We start from the raw sequence: 20,133 nt of genomic DNA on the forward strand, positions 1-20,133 counted from the left end.
ATTTTTTTGGTTTCTTTATTTAGATCTCAAAATTTACTCTTTATGTTTATGTATTTAATTCAATAAATATGCAATAGTGTTATGTGAAATTCACACAGAATTCAAGAGATTTCATGATTTAAGTTTGAAGGCACTTTCCAGGATGCATTTTTTTTCTTTTTTTTTTTTCTTTTTTTTTTATCAGAAGATTAGTCAAAGCAAGAAAAAGAGCTCAGTACTAATCATGAGAGAGATCAGCGTGAGAGAGACCAACAAAGAGGAGAACCTCTTTTCTGAAGATTCCACTCAACTATGGAGAACGGTGCTGAGAAGGCCCAACACAGTCATCCTTCCCCTTCACGTTCCTCCTCCCCAACCGCACCTGGTTCTGAGCCTGCCAACTCCATGCACCCTATGGGCCCCCTGTCCCAAATAATGCAGAAGAGTTTCACAGGAAAAGACAGTGTGAATCAATCAGAGATAGCCTCCATCTCCATTAGAATTCCAAAGACAGAATTCATCTAGATCTCTTGCATAAAGCCTCAGATGCCAGATAGACCAGATGTGGAGACAGGCAAAACAGAGGATGCAGGAGAAAAAGGAGAAGAGAAGGGAGGGCTGCCCTAAGTTCTTTCTTTCCCTGCACCACTTCCTTTGAGAGGGTTTTCCGAGAGCTGTCTCATGGCAACCTCTGAGGTGGCCCGGCAGACTTTTTTTCAGTCTTACGTAAAACCCCCCTCATAGCTCAACCTCCCTGCTCTGGCTGGCTAAAGTTTCTGCTCCAGTGGCCTTGGACAAGGCTACCATTAACTGCGGCCCTGTGTGGAGAGCACGTGGGACAAAAGGCCCAACACGGTGTCCCAGCCCTCAGACAAGGCTGGAAACAAATGTTACAGGGCCGGCGCAGAATAGAATCATCCGGCCGATGTCACTGAATACATTTACCTACCTCAGAGCGCTTTCAGCTGCCTGCTTTTGTTTTATGCGGGGAAGAAGGGAAAGCATGAATGGTGGGCGGGAGGGGGCGGGGAGAGAGGCATGTGATGAGAAATAGCAGGGATCTCCACAGTGACCATCCAAGACACGTTAGACAGACACACAAAAAAACAACTTAAAGTTTCGCTCCGGGGACGTTAGAAGGAGTGTTCTTCACAAAAGCCTTTTTTCCTGTTGTTTTAAAAATTGTTTGGTCTCTAGTATCCTGTGCTTAAAACTAATTGAATGTTTGGACAAACAGCTTAGAAATGATCAGCCGATGTTTGTCAGCCACAGTCGTCACATAAAAAGCTGGAAATGCTAAAACTTGTTTTGTTTACCCACAGATCTTCAAATGTGTGATGACCCACTGTAAACAACACATATAACTTGTATAACCGTCATTATATTAAACTTTTCATTAAGTTCATTTTTAATAAACATTAAATTTGACTAGATGTGAGCCCATGAATGTGAATGGTGAGGTATGCAAAAATGATAAAAACAAAAAAACATATTTCCCACTGGGAAAGCCTCAAATTAGAGTTGTATAGATTAAAGTCCACTCTCAGGCTCTTCGAATCACCACATGGTTTCCGTTTTGATCTCCTTTGCCTTGATAATCTCCACAATTCACTGGGTTTGATTCAGTCATCTTTTTAATGGTATTCTAATCCATTTGCTCTTTGAGTTTTTGTAGAAGTCATGGTTCGTGGTTGCTAACACAATAGAAATCCGCCAGTGTATGACATTAAAGGTTTTGTGAACTTCTCCATACTTGAATGCACCCTTACATGGTGCTTATGCTCTGGGAAGTGCATGTTTTCTTTGTTGTCATGGTGATCCTGATTCCTGCTTTTGCTTTCTTTCCAACACATTTTAGATGACATAAATTCATTCTTCTGGCCTTTGTATCGGACATGACTGAATATCTACTAAAGTTGCTTCTTTCACCACCTGCGCTTTGAAATATGAACTTGGAACAGTATGTTTCTTTAATGGGGAGAGGTTGGACTGGGGTGAAATGCTTTATGTTTCATGACCTGAAGAGGGGAAGGTCTAAAGTATAACTCAGTAGTCACAACATAAAGCATAAGAATTGTTCATCAAGTGTCTCCGTAGGAGTTACACAGGCACAGATGGGGAATGGGACATGATGCCATTGTATATGATATAATATAAAAGCTTTCTCTGAAACAAGGTTAGATGTACAGTTAAACAGAATGGAGGGACTCCTCAAAAGCAATAACAATGTCAAATAATACTATACTATAATATGCGCTTGCAGTCACATGATACAGATTTGTCACAGTGCTTTTGATCATTAATAATGATGCTGTCACATAATATCGTTAGATTTTTTTTAATCCTCTTTACTCCATTCGTCCAATCGTTAAACTACGCAATTGCAATGCCATGGACATGGGTTTTATTTCTCAGGGAATGCATGAACTGAAATATAATATTCAAAGCCTTCAAAATCCATATAATAGCTTTGTGGGAGAAACAAACTGGCATTTCTTTATTTACTGCTTTTTGCTGCAGTTCTAGAGCACCTCAAATCAAATATTGCCTCTGTGTTATTTTATAAGGATGTCGTTAATATCTGATTTGGTTCTTGTGTGTCTCATGATCAACACTTAAAGCGTCATTGAAGCATAGGTACCATATTTGATTTGATTTGATTTGATTTGATTTTGTGTCCTGGTGTGCTAAAGAGACAAATATCAATAAAAAATGAGTTATTACAGTTTGTTTATCAGACAAAGGTACCACATTTTTTTTTCTTTTATTTTATTTTATTTTATTTGGACAGAAAAAAAAAAGCAAACATGTTTAGATAATGATTTGCTCTCATTGCTCTTGTTTTAATTTTTTGATATTTACTTTAACTATTTATAAAATAAAATAAAATAAAAATCATTTCCTGGACTTCAACTGATTTGTTAAGCCTGAGAAAGCAAGCTTGGTATGACATGTGACAAACTGAAGACAGGATATGTCTAGATGTCTAGATTAAGGAATTAATCAGGGGTAATTTACATGTTAAAATAGACGCCTTTTGTTCCCATTGGCATGTGCTTTATTGCTGGATGCTCGCTAACTAGATTTGGTTGTAAATGTTTTCTGGCTTTCCTGGACACACATAAAATTGCTTTCGACATATCTAAAGCTCCCCCTCCTATAACCATCACTGTGTCAACAAAAGGCAGACGGGACCTCGTCTCTGGTGACAGCAGAGACAGAAAGGGACGGAGCCTCCAGCAGACAACATCCTGTCTTTACTCAATGAGTCTGTGTCATTTATAACAAATTGAGCCCTTTAGTCGGGCTACCTGCGTGGGCTCTGAATGCAGTCCCTGACTGACTTCGCCATCTTGCCCGCTGCTGCTTCCCCCCTGTCCCTTTTTGTTCCCTTTTTGGGCAAATTCTCTCCTCTCACTCTCTCTCTCCATCTCAAGTGGGCTGGAAGTATCCTGGGAACCTAGCTAACAGTGCAGCCGAGCTCTTAGGACAGCTTGTGAATTAGCCCTTATTAGTCTCCCCCTGACATCATGACCAGCAGCGACTTGTCAGAGGAGCTATGGCTAACAATGGCAGCACTTTTAACAAGTAAAGGAAAAAGGGCTGTCAGACAGGGGAAGGCAGCAATTTGCTCAAGTAAGAAGAGTTAAATGACCCCCTCACATACATATGCTCTCTCTTTGTCTCTCTCTCTTGCTCGATCTGTGTTATCCTCTAGATGCGCTAGCATAAAATTGTTGTTTTTTTTATGAGGCGCATGTGATTACAATACAAAATTGATATTTTATCTTTGAATGGTGTGTCTACAGTCATAACCAGGTGTGTGACATGCTAAGGTAAATCATTTTTCTGTCCGCATTGAATGTGAAAATGCTCTACAACATGACACAATCAAAGCCTGTTAGAAAATATTTGATGGTTATATAGTTATGAGGAGGAGATGGACCAATAAAGTGAGCGATGTCTTGACAACCCTGCTTGTCATTGTCATGTATAGTTTAAAAGAAGAGGAAGACATTTCATAATGTTGTATCTGGTTAGAACATGGTGCTAATGGGGTTCAGCCAAAAATGAAAATCATTTACTCACCCTCATGTTGTTCCAAACTTTTTTTTATTTCTGTATATTTTATTTTCTGAATATTTTGGAAAATGCATTAATTTTTTTCACACAAAAATGAAAATTCTGTCATTAATTACTCACCCTCAAGATCTTCGTTCACCTTTGGAACACAAATTAAGATATATTTGATGAAACAGTGGAACTGTTGTGAACGCACGTTGAAGATTGACACAGAAGCAATTTTCATATAAAGTTATTTTTGTTTTCCTTGCGCACAAAAAGTATTCTTGTAGCTTCATAAAGCTAAGGTTGAACATGGATGTCACATGGACTATTTTAATGTCTTTACTACCTTTCTGGACCTTGAACGTGCCAGTTCCGTTGCTGTCTATAAAGGGTCAGAAAGATCTCGGATTTCATGAAAAATAACTTAATTTGTGTTCCGAAGACGAACGAAGGTCTTACGGGTTTGGATCTACATGAGGTTGAGTAATTAGAATTTTCATTTTTGGGCGAACTATCCCTTTAATTATATTATATTGATTTCAGTATCACAGACATACTATTATAGTTTTAGTAGTATTTAGTATATTTAGTAGTCGTATAAAATCTAAAATGTTCAATTTTGGAAGAACTATTTCTTTCTAACCTTTAATATATGCACAATGTTGGAATCTCAGCAGCATTTCACTCTTTGAGTTCATGTTCCAATGGGTCAGTAGCCCAGCAGTATACTTGACTGTACAGCTGCTGCAAATTATAATGGAGGAGTATGCTGGACACAACCATGCATAATTTCTCTCTTACACACACTACTTTCCCATACATCACAGTTCCACGCTCCTACAATTTCTCGAGGTGCCCGACGCACGGCATGCTGAGTTTTGGCCGCCTGCTACAATCCCACATCTTGTCTGCAGGAGCCAGGGGCCGGAGCCAGGCATGCAGGCAGCTTGTTTGCCTCACTTTCATTCCTCCTCCCAACCATTCATTAAATGTGGGGCTCCAGAAGCAGCAGCCAGGCTGCACCCAGCATCCACCCTCACTCCCATGACACACTGCTATAAAGCAAAGTTTATTCTAATATGAGTCACTATCTAATAAAGCACACTGCCAGCCTCTTTCAGGGAACAGATGATGTCATGTCATATTACAAAAGACCTGTCTATAGTCATTCTGTCAATGCACACAATTGATTGGCTAAGATAAGTTAGAAGTTGGAGCAAAACACATATATTGTGCTATAGTGCAAAAATTACTTAAAAATGAAGTGTGTCATTTCTGCATTGTCTACTATGGAAGCCTGTTTCTGCCTAATAAGTAAATGAATGAATCAATCAATGAAATTGTTACTTTATTTCTCATAATTGCAAACTATGGAAGCCTGTTTCTGCCTAATGAATGAATGAATGATACTGAATAAATAATTGCAAACTATGGAAGCATGTTTCTCCTTAATAAATAAACAAATGAAAGAATGAATGAATATAATTGTGACTTTATTTCTCATAATGGCAAACTATAGAAGCCTGTTTCCACCCAACGAATGAATGAATGAATGAATGATATAGAATAAATCATTGCAAACTGTGAAAGCATGTTTTTGCCTAATAAATAAACAAACAAACTAATGAATGAATGAATGGATGAATGAATTAATTAATCTGTGACTTTATTTCTCATAATCACCAAGTTTTGAAGCCTGTTTCTGCCTAATAAATGAATGATTTAAAAAAAAAAAACTAATTGTGGCTTTATATCTCACAACTGTGTCTTTATTTAGAATAAATGCAACTTTATAACTTATCTCACAATAGTGAATTTATATGAACCAATGTTGGTGTGTTGGGCTGCTTGGGATGCTCAAAAAAACATCACAAAGCCATTTTTTTTTCAACTTATGAATACTGTGCCTTTTGCCCAAATATAAAAAAAATGTAAAATAAAAATTGTTTTAAGACTGAAAAAAAATACAACTTTAAACTCCAGTAAAGATATCTATTGATCAGATCAGACGATAATACAACTGTGCTTTCATTATAAGCCCACTTTTGAAGGGCAGAGAAACGTCATTATATTATAAATGTGCTGTCCTGGATGAAAGGCCTGTGCATGTGGGGAGCTTATAAGACAGCATGGCTCTATGAACATGAATGACGGCGTGGAATCTCAGATTTTCCCAGTTGTCTCAGCAGGGCCAACAGGTTGTACCGATCACACTCAGCGGTGAGATCCCTCACAGCCCTGGCTCTCCTTCTTCTCCATCTGTATCATGTTAGGGGATTCTTGTCTTTACTCTCTCGCTCTTGCCCTCTGGACACAGGCCTGGGGTAAATCTGAAAGCCTGCACATTGCTCATCTCTATTGTCCTCTTTTCAGTTCAGACAGACATGTCTGAATTTCAGGAGTTTAAAAATCATATAATTTCTGTCTCACAAAGAGAGTAGCACTGCGTAACTCTTAGTATAACTTAAACAGTAGCATATAGTGCTAACAGCACCTATGTCACGGGTTTAATTCTCAGAGAACACATGATGTTGTATACTATAGATGCATAATTTCAATCCAACATTAGTTGCTTTGGATAAAAGTGTCTTCCAAATTTGCATTTATATAAATATAGAGATCCAAATACATCTACATGTAACTAAACTACATCTAAATCATATTGCCACAAGGCTAGAGTGTTGAAAGCAGCTGGTAACATATTCTGAATTGTTGTTTGTACATTGCTATTGTGTTACTGGACCAAGTGGTTATTTATTGACCAATAAGTCCCTCAAGTTTCTATGCATTTCTGGACCCTAGAAATGGCTTAAGTTCTTGGTGCAAGTTTATGTTATTTTTTTTATTTATTTTTTTTTGCCATTTTATCATAAGCAAGTTAAAAAACACACTTCTGATTTGAGATATCCTGTCTACATTTTATGTTAAATGCCAAAGTTATTAATTATGTATTTACTTGAAAGAAACTAATACTTCTATTCAGCAAGGATGCATTAAAATGATCAAAAGGGACAGTGAAGACATTTATAACAAAAGTTTTGTAATAAATGGTGTTCTTTTGAACTTTCTGTTAATCAAAGAATTCGTGGCAAGAAAAAAAAATGTTAAGCAGGCGCAGCACAAGTGCTTAAGATAATAACTAATAACTAATAATAAGAAATGTTTATTGAAAACCAAATTAGCATATTAGAATGATTTCTGAAGGATCATGTAACAATGAAGACTGAAGTTATCAGGAATAAACTGTGTTTTAAAACATATTAAAATAGATACTTTTTTTTATGTATTTTTGATCAGGTAAATGCAGCCATGGTGAGCATAGTTGACTTCTTTCATAAACATAAAAAACCTTACTAACTCCAAATTCTGAACAGTAGTATATTATACATGATACAGAGAGAGGATATATATGTGTATTCACAACGTATTGTTCAGATACACAGATAGTAGGACCAAAGAGTGTTTTGATAAGCATTGAAGGAAAATGTCTCTAGAATGTAAGTGCTTATCTTGGGCAGATGGTGGTTGGAGAGACTTGAATTGACTGTAGAAAAGCTTTACACAAACAGCATTGTGCAGAGTTGCTTTTCCATGCCCGCACTTGCTCTAGAGGGCAGTCGGTCAGCATCCTGCCAAATTAGACCAGAACAGCAGGGAGTACGTTCTCTCTCCTTTCACCTCACCAGCTTCTCATCTTGGCCACTAGCCTCCAAAGAACTTTTTGTCAGTGGTCAACAACGTGCACAATACCCACCTGGGGACCAAGATCCCCCATCCCACAGGGGGCAAATCCTAGCAATGGACCCATGGACTGAAAGCTCTCAGTAGGTTGTTGACACCGGGTCAACCCTGGCCTGGAGCTCAGTGGGTCAGCACTGGTCTGGCCAGAGAAGACAGAAAGGAGAGATCAACACACAGACGTCTGAGCTCTGACCACCCAAGGAAGCACAGGTCATCTGGTGCAGAGACCTGTGCAATTCCTGCTCCTTTCAATGAGAATTCATTCAGGATGTGAGCGTTGACATAAGTTGTGAGAAAAAGACATTTGCAGTCATATAGACTAGACTGGGCCTTTCACACCTGAAATTGTTAACTCAAGGTAACTGTAATCTGTACTGTCAAACTGTTTCTTACACACCTATGATTTCAGTAAGTTTTTTTCTTTTTTATAAGAAATAATGTTTTTAATTTAGCATTAAACATCAAAGCTCAAAACTTTTCATTGTTTCAAACAAAATCTGTTAAAAAAAATGTTATTCTCTGGAACTTTCTAAAGACACTGAATAAAAATCATCTGTTTTTTTTTTTTTTAAATTGATAGTAATACATAATGTTTTGACACCAAATCAGCATTTAAGAATGATTTCTGAAGCATTGTGTGACACTGAAGACTGAAGTAATGGCTGCTAAAAAATTAAATACATTTAGAAGTGTATGCCAAAATGCAAACACTGTCATCTGTTGTCCCTCATATGGTGGGGAAAAAACATATATGAATGAACATCTAGTGTTCAGAGCAGTTATGACCCACTATCAAAAATACAAAAGTGAAATATTGCTTAACCCTGGTTCAAAACTCAGGGTTCAAATAGACATTAACCCAAAGTAAAGTGTAAATAAAAAGTGTAGCATGCTTTAAAGAGGAGCTTTCGTTCTTATCTGGGATTTGCCCCTAAAAAGTCTCTAGAATCAGTCCACTCAGCAACTATCTTGGTTGCACACGTGAGCAGCTATTTCCAGTCACTAAAGTACAGCTATAAGCCCAAAATTTCTCAAAATCCTTATCAATATTATAAGTAAATTTGCATAATACAAATCTGCAATTAAATCTGTTAGAAATTGTTCTTCTGTAGCTGAAATTATGCAAAACTACTGTATTTTTTGTCTGGCTAATGTGCATGCAAAAAAGCAATGACTCAAATGTGAAAAGCATTAAAAATGAAATCATCTATTTTACTGTGGCCTTCATATTGAGAGCTATTATTTCCCATTTATTTTCATACAAGGCGACTAATTTCCCTGGTGTAATGCCATGAAAAAAAAGGATTCTATTAGCTACCTCCATTAGCACCATCAGTCAGACACGTGTCTTTCCGAAATGTGTGACATCCTTCCTGTTTATCTAAGCTGGCTTTTTTCATCTCCTTTGCACAGGGCTGATAAGTTGAGTGACATGAGAAAACTGTTCCTCTCCACAGCATGGACTGCTACTCCAGCCAAAAAGGCCACATGATAAGAGTGAGGAAAGCGGCTGATTGCCTGTAGCCCCTCATCAATCCAGTCCCAATCCTTCTGGCCTGACATTGTTTGACTGTTTCCAAACGTTTGAGGAAGCCCTGCTGGAGATAGGCCTTATCAGGACCAAGCCAAACTGCCATTCTGCATCCATCCATCTATCAGCTGCTCGGCAGCCTGGAATCACACCTCACCGCTCACTGATCTGACATACTTGTGCGACTACAAAGAACGGTAAGATGACACAGAGATTGAACACAAATAAAATGCAAAAGTTATTTAGTGAAAGAAATAATGCTATTAAAGAAGCTACATTAAATTTTATCTTTGGCTCTATATTTTATGGATTTATGTAAAGATGTTTCCTAAGAAGCATTCCTAAGAGCTACAAAAACACTTTATCTCTTGAGGGTCAGTGGCTTTTTACTTACTGTGAGACTCATAGATCTATGTGACTTCCACTAGCTAGTTCGCTCCCATCCTCGCAACTTGCAATAAAACAACTGGCCAATTAACACCAAATAGAGACATACTTGGATCCTGATCTGTTCCAGATTAATGACTGGCCACTGGTTTCACTCCCAGTGGCCATTCATCAGGCTGCACAAATAGGTCACTTCAGCATCAAGCATTTGGTCAAGTCCACAGGGGCCCAGCACTCACCAAAGACTCCAATTTGATTTAATTGCTCGTTTTGGTTTGTGACCTGAAAAGGCCCTATTGGCAAGATTTCACAGTAATTCTATTCACAACTTTTACTAAAGACCAGAGTTATGAATGGTTTCAGGATGCTTTTATGTACAGTTACAGCATTTATTGTTATGCTCAGCTTTGGGGAAGTTACTTACTAAAAGACATTTTTCAGCAGTGTGGCAGCTGCACAGGAGTTTTTAATACAATTTGTGACCCTGTCTGTGAATTCCAGGCTAAAGTCACAAAGTCTAATTATAAGATAACAAGCATCAGAGTTTGATTTCATCCATTAATTTCACTATGATTTCAATGTTTGACATGGCCTTACTCAGTCAATATTAAATATATAAAGGTTATATTTTCACAGAATGTTCGACATCTTTATGAAGGATGATTTTATGTAGAAAACAGTAAATCACAAAAAAAAATGGCTTTAGGCTTTCACAGGCAGGGTCACATTTAGCTTTTTACAGAAGGAGCAAGCAAACTTGAAGTGGTGTAGTATGACAAAACAATTTTTTTCTGTTGCACTTTATTGCGTACAGAGCTTTACGCAGAGCAATATGAAGAAATTATCAAACACACTTACCTAAACTGTCCTCTCTCAAGTTGTAAGTTGGGGAGCCCATTTTATTTTAATGATTCAATTTGTTCCGACAGTCCACTCAAAAAAAAATGTCATCAGTCATTCACCCTTATGTTGTACCAAACCCACAAAACTTTTGTTCACATTTAAACATCCCTTTCCTTTTTTCCCCCTAATAAAATTGTTTCATCATAAAATGAGGCTGTTGCTCTTCAGGAAACTTTGATTAAAGCTCTTGATCCATATGGGTCTTTTATGATTGATTGATAAACTTTTTGCATCAAAGTTGTGGTGTAATGAACTTTCAAAGAAGGGACATTATCCCTAAATAACTTACTAAGCTACTTTCTTTAAAGGTATGCTTAACTGTATTTCAAATAATTCATAATTTTGAACTTGGCAAACTACTGTTTCATTCTGTAGCATTATTTATTATGTAGCAACTGACAAGGGCTGCCTGAATTTGAAGAACTATCCTTATGTATATTAGTATACACTATTACACAAGTAAAAAAAATAATAATAATAACCAACAGTATATCCGTAGATTATTCTCTACCCTCTTGAATAGCATATAGCTTTCCCAAAATATGATTATCGTGTTTAAGTTTAACACACTGAACACTTGATGAAATTACAAATGGTACAAAGCAGACAGCTCAAATAGATTTAGCGGTTTGCGCTTCCTATGAGGGACTAACAGCATTAGCAGCACTGGTTAACACACTCGACCCAGACATTTATTGGCCTTAATTGAGCGCTGTGTCAACAGCTAAAGTCCCAATGGATATGGCTCTCCTTCACCTGACCGGCATGCCAGCCAACTGAATGCTTCCCCTTAACACATGAACATAGTATTATGCATACACAACAAGAACTTTAATATTAAAACTTGAAATAATATTAGAAAGAGTTGAAATAAGAAAAGTATTATTTAAAGTCGACACATACTTAATCCTGTGTTGCTGGATTAAACTAGCAAAAGAAAACAGAGAACAGTCCCTATCAGGATCTAATCTGCACATCTGTGTATAAACAAAGTAAAGCTATACAGTTAACACAGACTGCCTTTTTTACATCTCTGTGAAAAGAAAGCAGAGGATGAAGGCTGGAAGCGCATTGTGGATTGCATTTCAAAGCTGACATCCTCTGCGACCAGTCTGACCTTTGAGTCTTGGTTCATTCAGCTAGCGGCTTTTGTCGGACCACTGGACAAAGCGCAGGAGGTCTCAGTCTAGCTGTTGAGCTGATTAGAGGAGTGGATGCTGCAACGCTCTGCTCCAGTGCCCTCTCGGGACCCTCCACTGGCCAGCGAGGCTTCTGGGGCCAAGGTCAGCGTCCACTGTGACCCTTTCGGACCCCTGTCATGTTTGGACACATGCGAGTACAATGCTGCACAGGGCCTAATCCAGCAGATTAGCATACGGGGGGGATAAAAGAGGGCGTAAGGCTATGGACCTGTGCACCCACCACAGTGAATGCAGGGTCAGCAAAGAGAGTGTTGGCATGGAGATGGACAAATTGTAAGACGATAAACACAGTCTCAACTTCTGCTCTTTTTAAAGATGGATTTGTAGGGATGTATTATATAAGGAATCATCCCGAGTCTGTATTCAGCGTGATCTTTCAAATGTGTCCCAGGTTTAAGATGAATTCAGTGATTGTGCATAGTCATGCTGTGGCTTGAGCAGTTTGTTCTCTATAAAATGTGAGATTAGGTAAAGATCACAGTGAAATATTGCAATGACTGCAGAACATGTTCATTTGCACCGTTTATGTGTGTGCATATTTAATTGATAATCTTTACTGCCAAAGACTGGTATTAAATTAAATTAAATTAAATGGTACAAACTTTTCTTTTTGAAGGTAATTTGATATAAATATGACACATGATGTGACAGTGATATTGCACTAATATTTAATCTTAATGAAAAACAATCCTGCAGTATTGAGAATGGACAAAATGCACAAGATCTTTGCTTTGCACCATCCTTAATGGATCCCCTCCACCCACAGACAGAAGCTGACTAAGTTTGCCTAGTTTTATTTTAAAATCTTAAATAAAAATTATAATATATATATATGTGTGTGTGTGTGTGTGTGTGTGTGTGTGTGTGTGTGTGTGTGTGTGTGTGTGTGTGTGTGTGTGTGTGTGTGTGTGTGTGTAATGTAATAAAGACTAAAAGAGTTATAGGGAGCTTAGTGCTTAGTGCAGCTGTGTAGTTCTGCAAATTCATAAAAGTTGCATTCATCTGTGAGGGTTATCATAATGAACAAAGTGTTCATAAACTGAATCATAGACCTTTGTTGGTTGCAGAGAGTTTATTTATTTATTTTTTTTTTAAATCCCATTGGGTTTCTTGCAAGGGAAATATGATGCTAATTTTGGGTTGTGCTTTAAAAATACGTCTTCACTGCAGCGCTCTATATAGGACCAAACTAGTTTGGGACTGAATGTTGGTTTATAGCTACTGACACAACAAATATCAATATAACAAAATATAATATTAACATGATAAAATCAATGTTGTAGAAATTGTCTAAATTATGTAATATAATATAAATTAATATAAATTAACCGGACACTGAGTGTACCAGAATTGTGCAAAGTACCAATACTGACCTGGTGCCGGCGTCCAGTCTCTTAAGCTGGTGGTCTGCTTGGGCATTTCCTGTCAGAAATGCTAAGCCAGGGGCTGTGGAGTGGGGAGGGGGTCTCGCTCTGATGCTCCTGTGTGCTCTCATTCAGCACAGGGGTCGTGTGTCAGGGGTGAAAGGTCAGGTCTGGAGGTGTGGAGGGAGTGCTGAGGCCTCAGGCAGGTATGGTCTTAATTGGTCCTTGGGGAGAAGAGAAGATTTTCTGTGCCTGTCGTGAAGTCAGTCTGTGATGAACATGGAGCATTTATGATAATGACTGGAGGAAAGAGAACTGTCATGGGGTGAAGATTTCAGGGGAAATGCCTGTGTGAGTATCTATATACTGCCCGTGGAACGATACAGCCAGATGAATCCTTCAGGAAATGAATTGGAATTTTGGAATTTTTATAAAGCATTCTCAAAGTAAGAACCATGGTATCATTACCTCTCCATTGCCGGTGACCTCTTCCGGTCTTTAGCCAAACTAAACATAATTACACTTAACATCAATAAGATACTCTATTCTCCATAACCTCTGACCCTCTCTTCAAAGTTCACTCCGGCATCCCCGTGCAAAGTTTTCGCATTTGTCCACGCCAATTTGTTGACATAACTGTGCCATTACCTCAACTTAGAAGCATCACGGAGTGCTGGGTAATTTCATTAACAAGAGAGGGCCTGCAGCTGCAAAAGGATACGGAGAGATGTAGTGAGTGTGAGGAAGAGGTGGGGGTCACATCTCTTGTTTGTCTCTCTCTAAATGACAGGAATGTGTCCAGCTGAAGAGAAAGAGTGCAGACGCAGCTGTGTAGAGGCAACGATATGAGAGGGCAATAAATACTGTCATATAGCTGTGCTTTTCTATAATGTGCTGAGTGCAAAATAAGAGCAGGCCTTTCTCAGCTCGTTAACCATCATGCCCCAGGGCTTTGGAAGCAGTGCACGAGGGCTGGTCACTATGAATTTATATTTTTAGGCAAAGGAGTGTGTGCATGTGTCAGCTTGACTTGTGACAAAGGAAACCTTGCTCTCGTCTTCCTGAAAGGTCTTTACAGCACTGAATGGTATTTACAACATTGTTAAAAATGCAGAAGTATGGTCATATGACCTCAAGAATAGCTTGACTCTTGTCTAAGATATTCTCTATAGATAGACAGAGAGATATATACAGTGTGTATATATAGGATATAAAGTGTCCATATGCTATATGCTTTTGACAGACAGAAAGACAGACAGACAGGCAGGCAGGCAGGCAGGCAGTCTGCCTGACTGTTAAAGATAACCAGGATTTGCTCTTACAGGTTGCAGATGGCATGTCCTGGTAGTGTCTATAAAAGCGTGTGATGTACTGGGACGTGCTTTGCAAGAGAGCCGATAGATCGCCCTGTTTACTCATGGTGAGTCCCTGCACCCTAGGAGCACATTATCCACCTATTAAAGCCTTGTAACTATTTACCTTCCCCATCCTAAAGAAGGGCAACGTCTCTCAGATAAAGAAAAGCCTCTTGCTTTGCAAGTGCTGTTTGAGTTGAGGCTGGAGAGGGCTTGGACTAGACAGACTACAGTTGCTGTCTATTGTCAGAGCAAACATTCCTGAGCACAGGATCACAGCGATGGGTACACAAACTCGCAATCGCCACCCCCCGTACACACACAAACCAACAGTCTTGGCACACACCCAGCCACACACATATTTACACACAGGCATTCTTGTCCCCTGGCTGCAAAGGGCAGGTCCTGGTCTGGTGAGGGGCACAGCAGTCAGCCTGGACAATGAACACAATGGCCATTAGGCAGCAACTGTCAAAGGCTGTAGGGTGTGTATCAACCATCCTCAAGGTCCTAACCCAATATTTGAGCAGGCCTGTGGGCGTGTTGACCACAGAACGAGCATCCTCATGCTTGGAGATGTATACTTTCAGATCAGACTGGGAGATGTCCCTCCCTAACAAGCAGGTGAATAAACATGGTGTCTACAGTATCCATGGTAACACCAGTGATGTTTATCAGCTGCATACTCTGGGGACTCTAGGGCTTGTACCTGGTACTAGGCTCCATGCCTGTGTGCACAAGACATTTTGTGTGTCTCGCAAGGACAAACGAGTAATCTTGTGTAGGCTCACCTGACACATACATCCTGGACTAAGAATCTGTGTCATGTGACACTTCATTTGTAATTTCCTAATTACAGTATGTGTATACACATCTCTAAAAATAAATAAATAAATAAATAAAAATTGGTTTAGTCTGGGGTAAGTTTTTTTTTTTTTTACATTATTTAAATTCATACTTTTATCCAGCAAGGCCACATAAAATTGATCAAAATTGTCAGTAAATTAATAATATTAATAATAATATTGTAAAAGATTTTAATTTTTAATAAATGCTGTTTATTAGAATTTTCTCTTTATTGAAGAATCATGAAAAAAAAATGCATCACTGTTTTCAGAAAGGGAGATGGGGGGCAGCAATACAGTATTGGTGTTTTTATTTTTGTTCAAATAAATACAGGCTTGGTTAACATAAAATACTTATATAATAGTTAATATAGGAGTTGCTATATATGGGTTAATATTACAGTTTATTTGAAGTGTATTAATTAAACTGTATGTAACATGGTCATGTTACATATAACCATGTAATGGTGGATAAATGAACATTTGGTTACACTTTATATTATGGTGTCCTTGTTACAGTGTAATTATACATTTAACTACGGAGTAATGTACTTACTATGTGGTTAGGGTTAAGATGGGGGTTTGATTTAGAGTTAGTTGCATGTAATTATGTATAATTTATTGTTACATTGGTACTTTAGTACATGTAACCTGTAACAAAGACCAAATTGTGCTACCAAAATTTTAACTAGATCCAATTTGGTCTTATCTAGTGCTGCTAAGCTACAGAGGAAATGCAACCAGCATTCGATCTTGTAAAGAATCTCTGCTTCAATGCAAAGGCTCTACACTTGTTTGCCAAAGGCTTTAGCATCTGCTAAGATACCATTCTTGCCAATGAAGTAATGTCACCAGACTCCGTTTGGTGCAGACACACTATACCACTTACACAGTGAATGCAGCCCTTAGAGTACCCTACGCTGTAGTGGCAAGCCCCTACAAGAGCCACTCCGCTAGGAGGGATCAGCCAGCCTGTGGATACACTTTCATCCTGGCAACAGATCCCCTCTTCGTCCCTTCTCCGTACCAAACAGCAGTGTTTACCTAAAGGATGAAGGAGCTGAGCAAGGACCTCACCTGCTGGCCCCGAGGTTGCCATGAATACCCCAATAATCCCTCTAAGTCCATGCAAATTCACCCAGACTGAGTCGCTCGGCCCAGCAGAGGCATCGCTCGATTGTTGATCAGTTTGCCATGGCAGCAGCCCTTATCTCCACATGAAAGTGGGAGCCTGTCATGATGCGGACCTCGTTCGCTGCCTTCGCTGCCCTCCCGCCGTCACAGAGCCTTTCATGGGATGCGGCATGTTTACTCCCAGCTCTCGGCGTGTTAAATTAAACCTCTAACAGTAAGCATTCGTGTCCCTTTATGAGCAAGAGAAAGAGCCTGGCTTGTTTTGTCTTGTGAGTGTAAAAGAGCCACCGAGGGATTAGGGAGCCGAAATATAGATTTGCCATCGGGAATCCATTAAATGGCCTCGTTCGCCCAACAAAGGAGCTAATTCATTTATGACATTCCAGACCATGAGACAGTGAGGTCATCTTATTGATTTTTCCCACTTTTACTATTCAGATGAATAGTGAAGGAAAGAAAGAAAAAAGAAAAAGACACATCCAACGCTTGAGAATCTGAATTGAGGATCTATTCAACTTCTCCCATAAGCATTAGGGATATGTGCGTCACAACCAGTGGCTAATATCTATGCTAAATAGTTATAGTAATTTATGGCATGTCCTAAGTCGTAGGCCAGGGGGATGGGGTAGAAAGTAAGTGACCTTTGTGCCTTGGTCAAAATCCCCATGGGCCTAATTCAGCTGGGGGAATGGACCCCACAGCAGCAATGGGAAGATGCCTCAAACATAATGCACACAATAGACAATTGTGCAGTGGCTTCTCTCCTCAACATAAAGCGAACAGCCCAGGGGACAGTAAAGGGTGAATGAAGCCTGTTGCTTTTCTCAGGCATGATGACACTCTGTGATGAAGGGGTGTCGACTCAGCAATCAAGAGGGGCAATAGGATCTCATTGTGAGATATACAAATGCCGTGAATTTAAGATACACGCTAAAGCTGTTTAGCACGTTTACAGTAATAAAAGTAGTGTTCTAAAAAGGTTGAGAAGGCAATAATCATTATTTTTCTCTTTGGAAGGGACAGAAAGAATCCATTTGCAGTGCATCAGACTCAAAAATAAAAATACTAATTTGCAGCATTAATTAAAATCAGTCTGTGTCCATGTGAGTACATACTTCTTACTTCAGTATTGTTTAAAAACATATATTTGTAAAACGCTATACTGTATATTATATCAATTTAAATTGGAAGCGCTATATAAAACAATTGCTAAACAATAACCAATAATATTTTTTACCATTAGTGTACCATTAATAATCAATTAAAATAACAAAACTATCAATTAAAAAACAACTGTTGTGACTATTATTGTTTAATTACACATTTTCACATGAACCTGGAGTCAGTAAACAGACTGATGAAGTCTCACAAACCTAAAACATACATCACAGTTCAAATAAATGACTTGTGAATCAGTGAGAGAATCCTTTTTGATTCATTTAGAATAAATTCAGCGGCTGTAAGTCTGATTCAAATCGCTAATGCCTTGTTCACACTATTACTTGAGCATTTAAAATTTCTATGGAAAACACTACAACATTAGTAATAGGAATGTCACATACTGCGGCATCGTTTTGAAAAACATAATGTAACATAATACATCCAAAATGTAAAGTTTACTGCAACACTGCAATCCTGCAGATTAGTGTTCAATTCAGCTGAGAGGTCACGCCGTGATGTATCGATATTTTATCATAACTTTGCAGGGCAGAGTTCATCAAACTAAAACTTTGGAAGGCAGTGAAATTTGCATGAGCTAAATTGTTTTGACTGAGTTTTAAAAACAACCAGTGCAAAAGAGCAATTTGTTTGAAAATCAAATACTTGGACTGTATTCATTGTTGCTGTAAAAGCATGCACTAGCGCTCCTGAACAACCATCTTTATGAAGCAATTCTGTTATTTGTCAACTAAAAAAAAGACTCAGAAAAGGCTGAGTACTGCTTAGCTGCTTTATTCTACAGAACAGATAATACAGTAAAGTAGTTACAACCAACACAAGAAAAACAATAAAGTTTGTTTAAAATGTGTATTTTTAGACAAAATAGTAAAAATCTTGTAAAAAAAATAAATAAAATTAAAATAAAAAATAAAATCACAACCAAATAATTAAAAGTCAAAGAACTCAAAGTATCAAGAGTACAACTATACACATAACAAATGGCTTCACTGCAATTGTCATTGGCTTTTGGCCATATTAGAGCAGTAAAAAATTAAAAACCCACCCTGTCTTACAGCCCTTTATCAACTGTGATCTGTATAGGCTTGGGGACAGCACAAATCCCAGAGGGGCTGGCCCGTCCCAAAAGACAAGCCTGTGAACAAATGGTTACATGGCCAAAACAGCCCAAGAGCTGAACTGCTGAATTTATTTCCTTTTCCCAAGCTTTATACACAAAGTGACTCTGCGTGGCCACCCTCCCCAAAATAGGCAGGCGGTGAGGTAGACTGGGGGCCGATGACAGAAGGGGCATAGACAGAACAAGTCAGTGTCTTTTGAGGGAAAAATAAAGCTTTGTGAGCAACGGCAGTGGTGGCACATTTGACAGGTCTTTACCAGTCTTCAGCTCCTTTGTGTCACTCACATAATGGAGAAAAACACAAACTGAGCCACTGTGGCGTTGTGGCCTGGGCTATTAGTCAACGTGACGGCCTTTGGAGATGCTAATGGCCATATAGTGTGTCCTCCCCCGTCTTCAGAAGCCAGTTATCTGATAGCACAAAGGCATTTCGCTGGAGGTTGACTTCTTCTTCGCCCCTATTGAAACGCTACAGAGTCATTAGGTTAAAGTCTTTCTCTTTTTTTCCCCCTCCAAACACTCCTTCTCAGACTATCCTTTTTAACAAACGGGGAATATAATCATTCTCTGAGACGTGAGAGAGGCTGGAGCATATGTATGCGTGTGGCCCCTCAGGTGCTGGAAAAGAAATAGAGCGCTCTCTAAAAAACAGACACCCCGCAATTCCCTCCGCACCCCTCCGGCGAGGTAACGATGCCAGTAACAATCAAGGCCTTGTGAAATGGGAGAGGATGCCCAGGAGTTAAAGACCTCTTACCCACTGTGTTATTCATCAGTGCGGGCTGGAGCTGAGAGCTCAAGGGCCCCACGCTTCCACACGTAGCCCAGAGGTCCGGTTCCACAACCCTGCACTGATGATGAGCACAGGCCATGGAGCATAGAGTCATACCTCAGAGCAAGGGCCACTCACACCTAACATACATCATTCCAGCTTCATTAGCTGCAGGAAATGCACATTGACGTGCATAGACTCGCATGCATACAGCATCTAGAAATCGCCTATTATACAGTTATTCAAAATAACAGTGTTACATGCAATTTCTTTCTTTCTTTCTTTCTTTTTGTAAACTGATCTAGAGCAGTGGTTCTCATTCTCATTCTGGATGTTAAGTGACAACAAACACACTAGCAAAATGTACTGTTCGAAGTTAAAAAATGCCTTTAAAGGAATAGTAAAAAAAAAATTAAAAAAAAAAAAAAAAATTGTGTAATTCCAAACCTGCACAATTTTAATTTTCTGTGGAATTTTTTTTTTTTTTTTTTTTTAATGAAATGTTGCTTTTTGGTTAGCAACATTATTCAAAATATGTTCTTTTGTATTACAA

This window comes from Cyprinus carpio, chromosome B6, assembly GCF_018340385.1.
Source record: "Cyprinus carpio isolate SPL01 chromosome B6, ASM1834038v1, whole genome shotgun sequence".
Classification (NCBI taxonomy): Eukaryota; Metazoa; Chordata; class Actinopteri; order Cypriniformes; family Cyprinidae; genus Cyprinus; species Cyprinus carpio.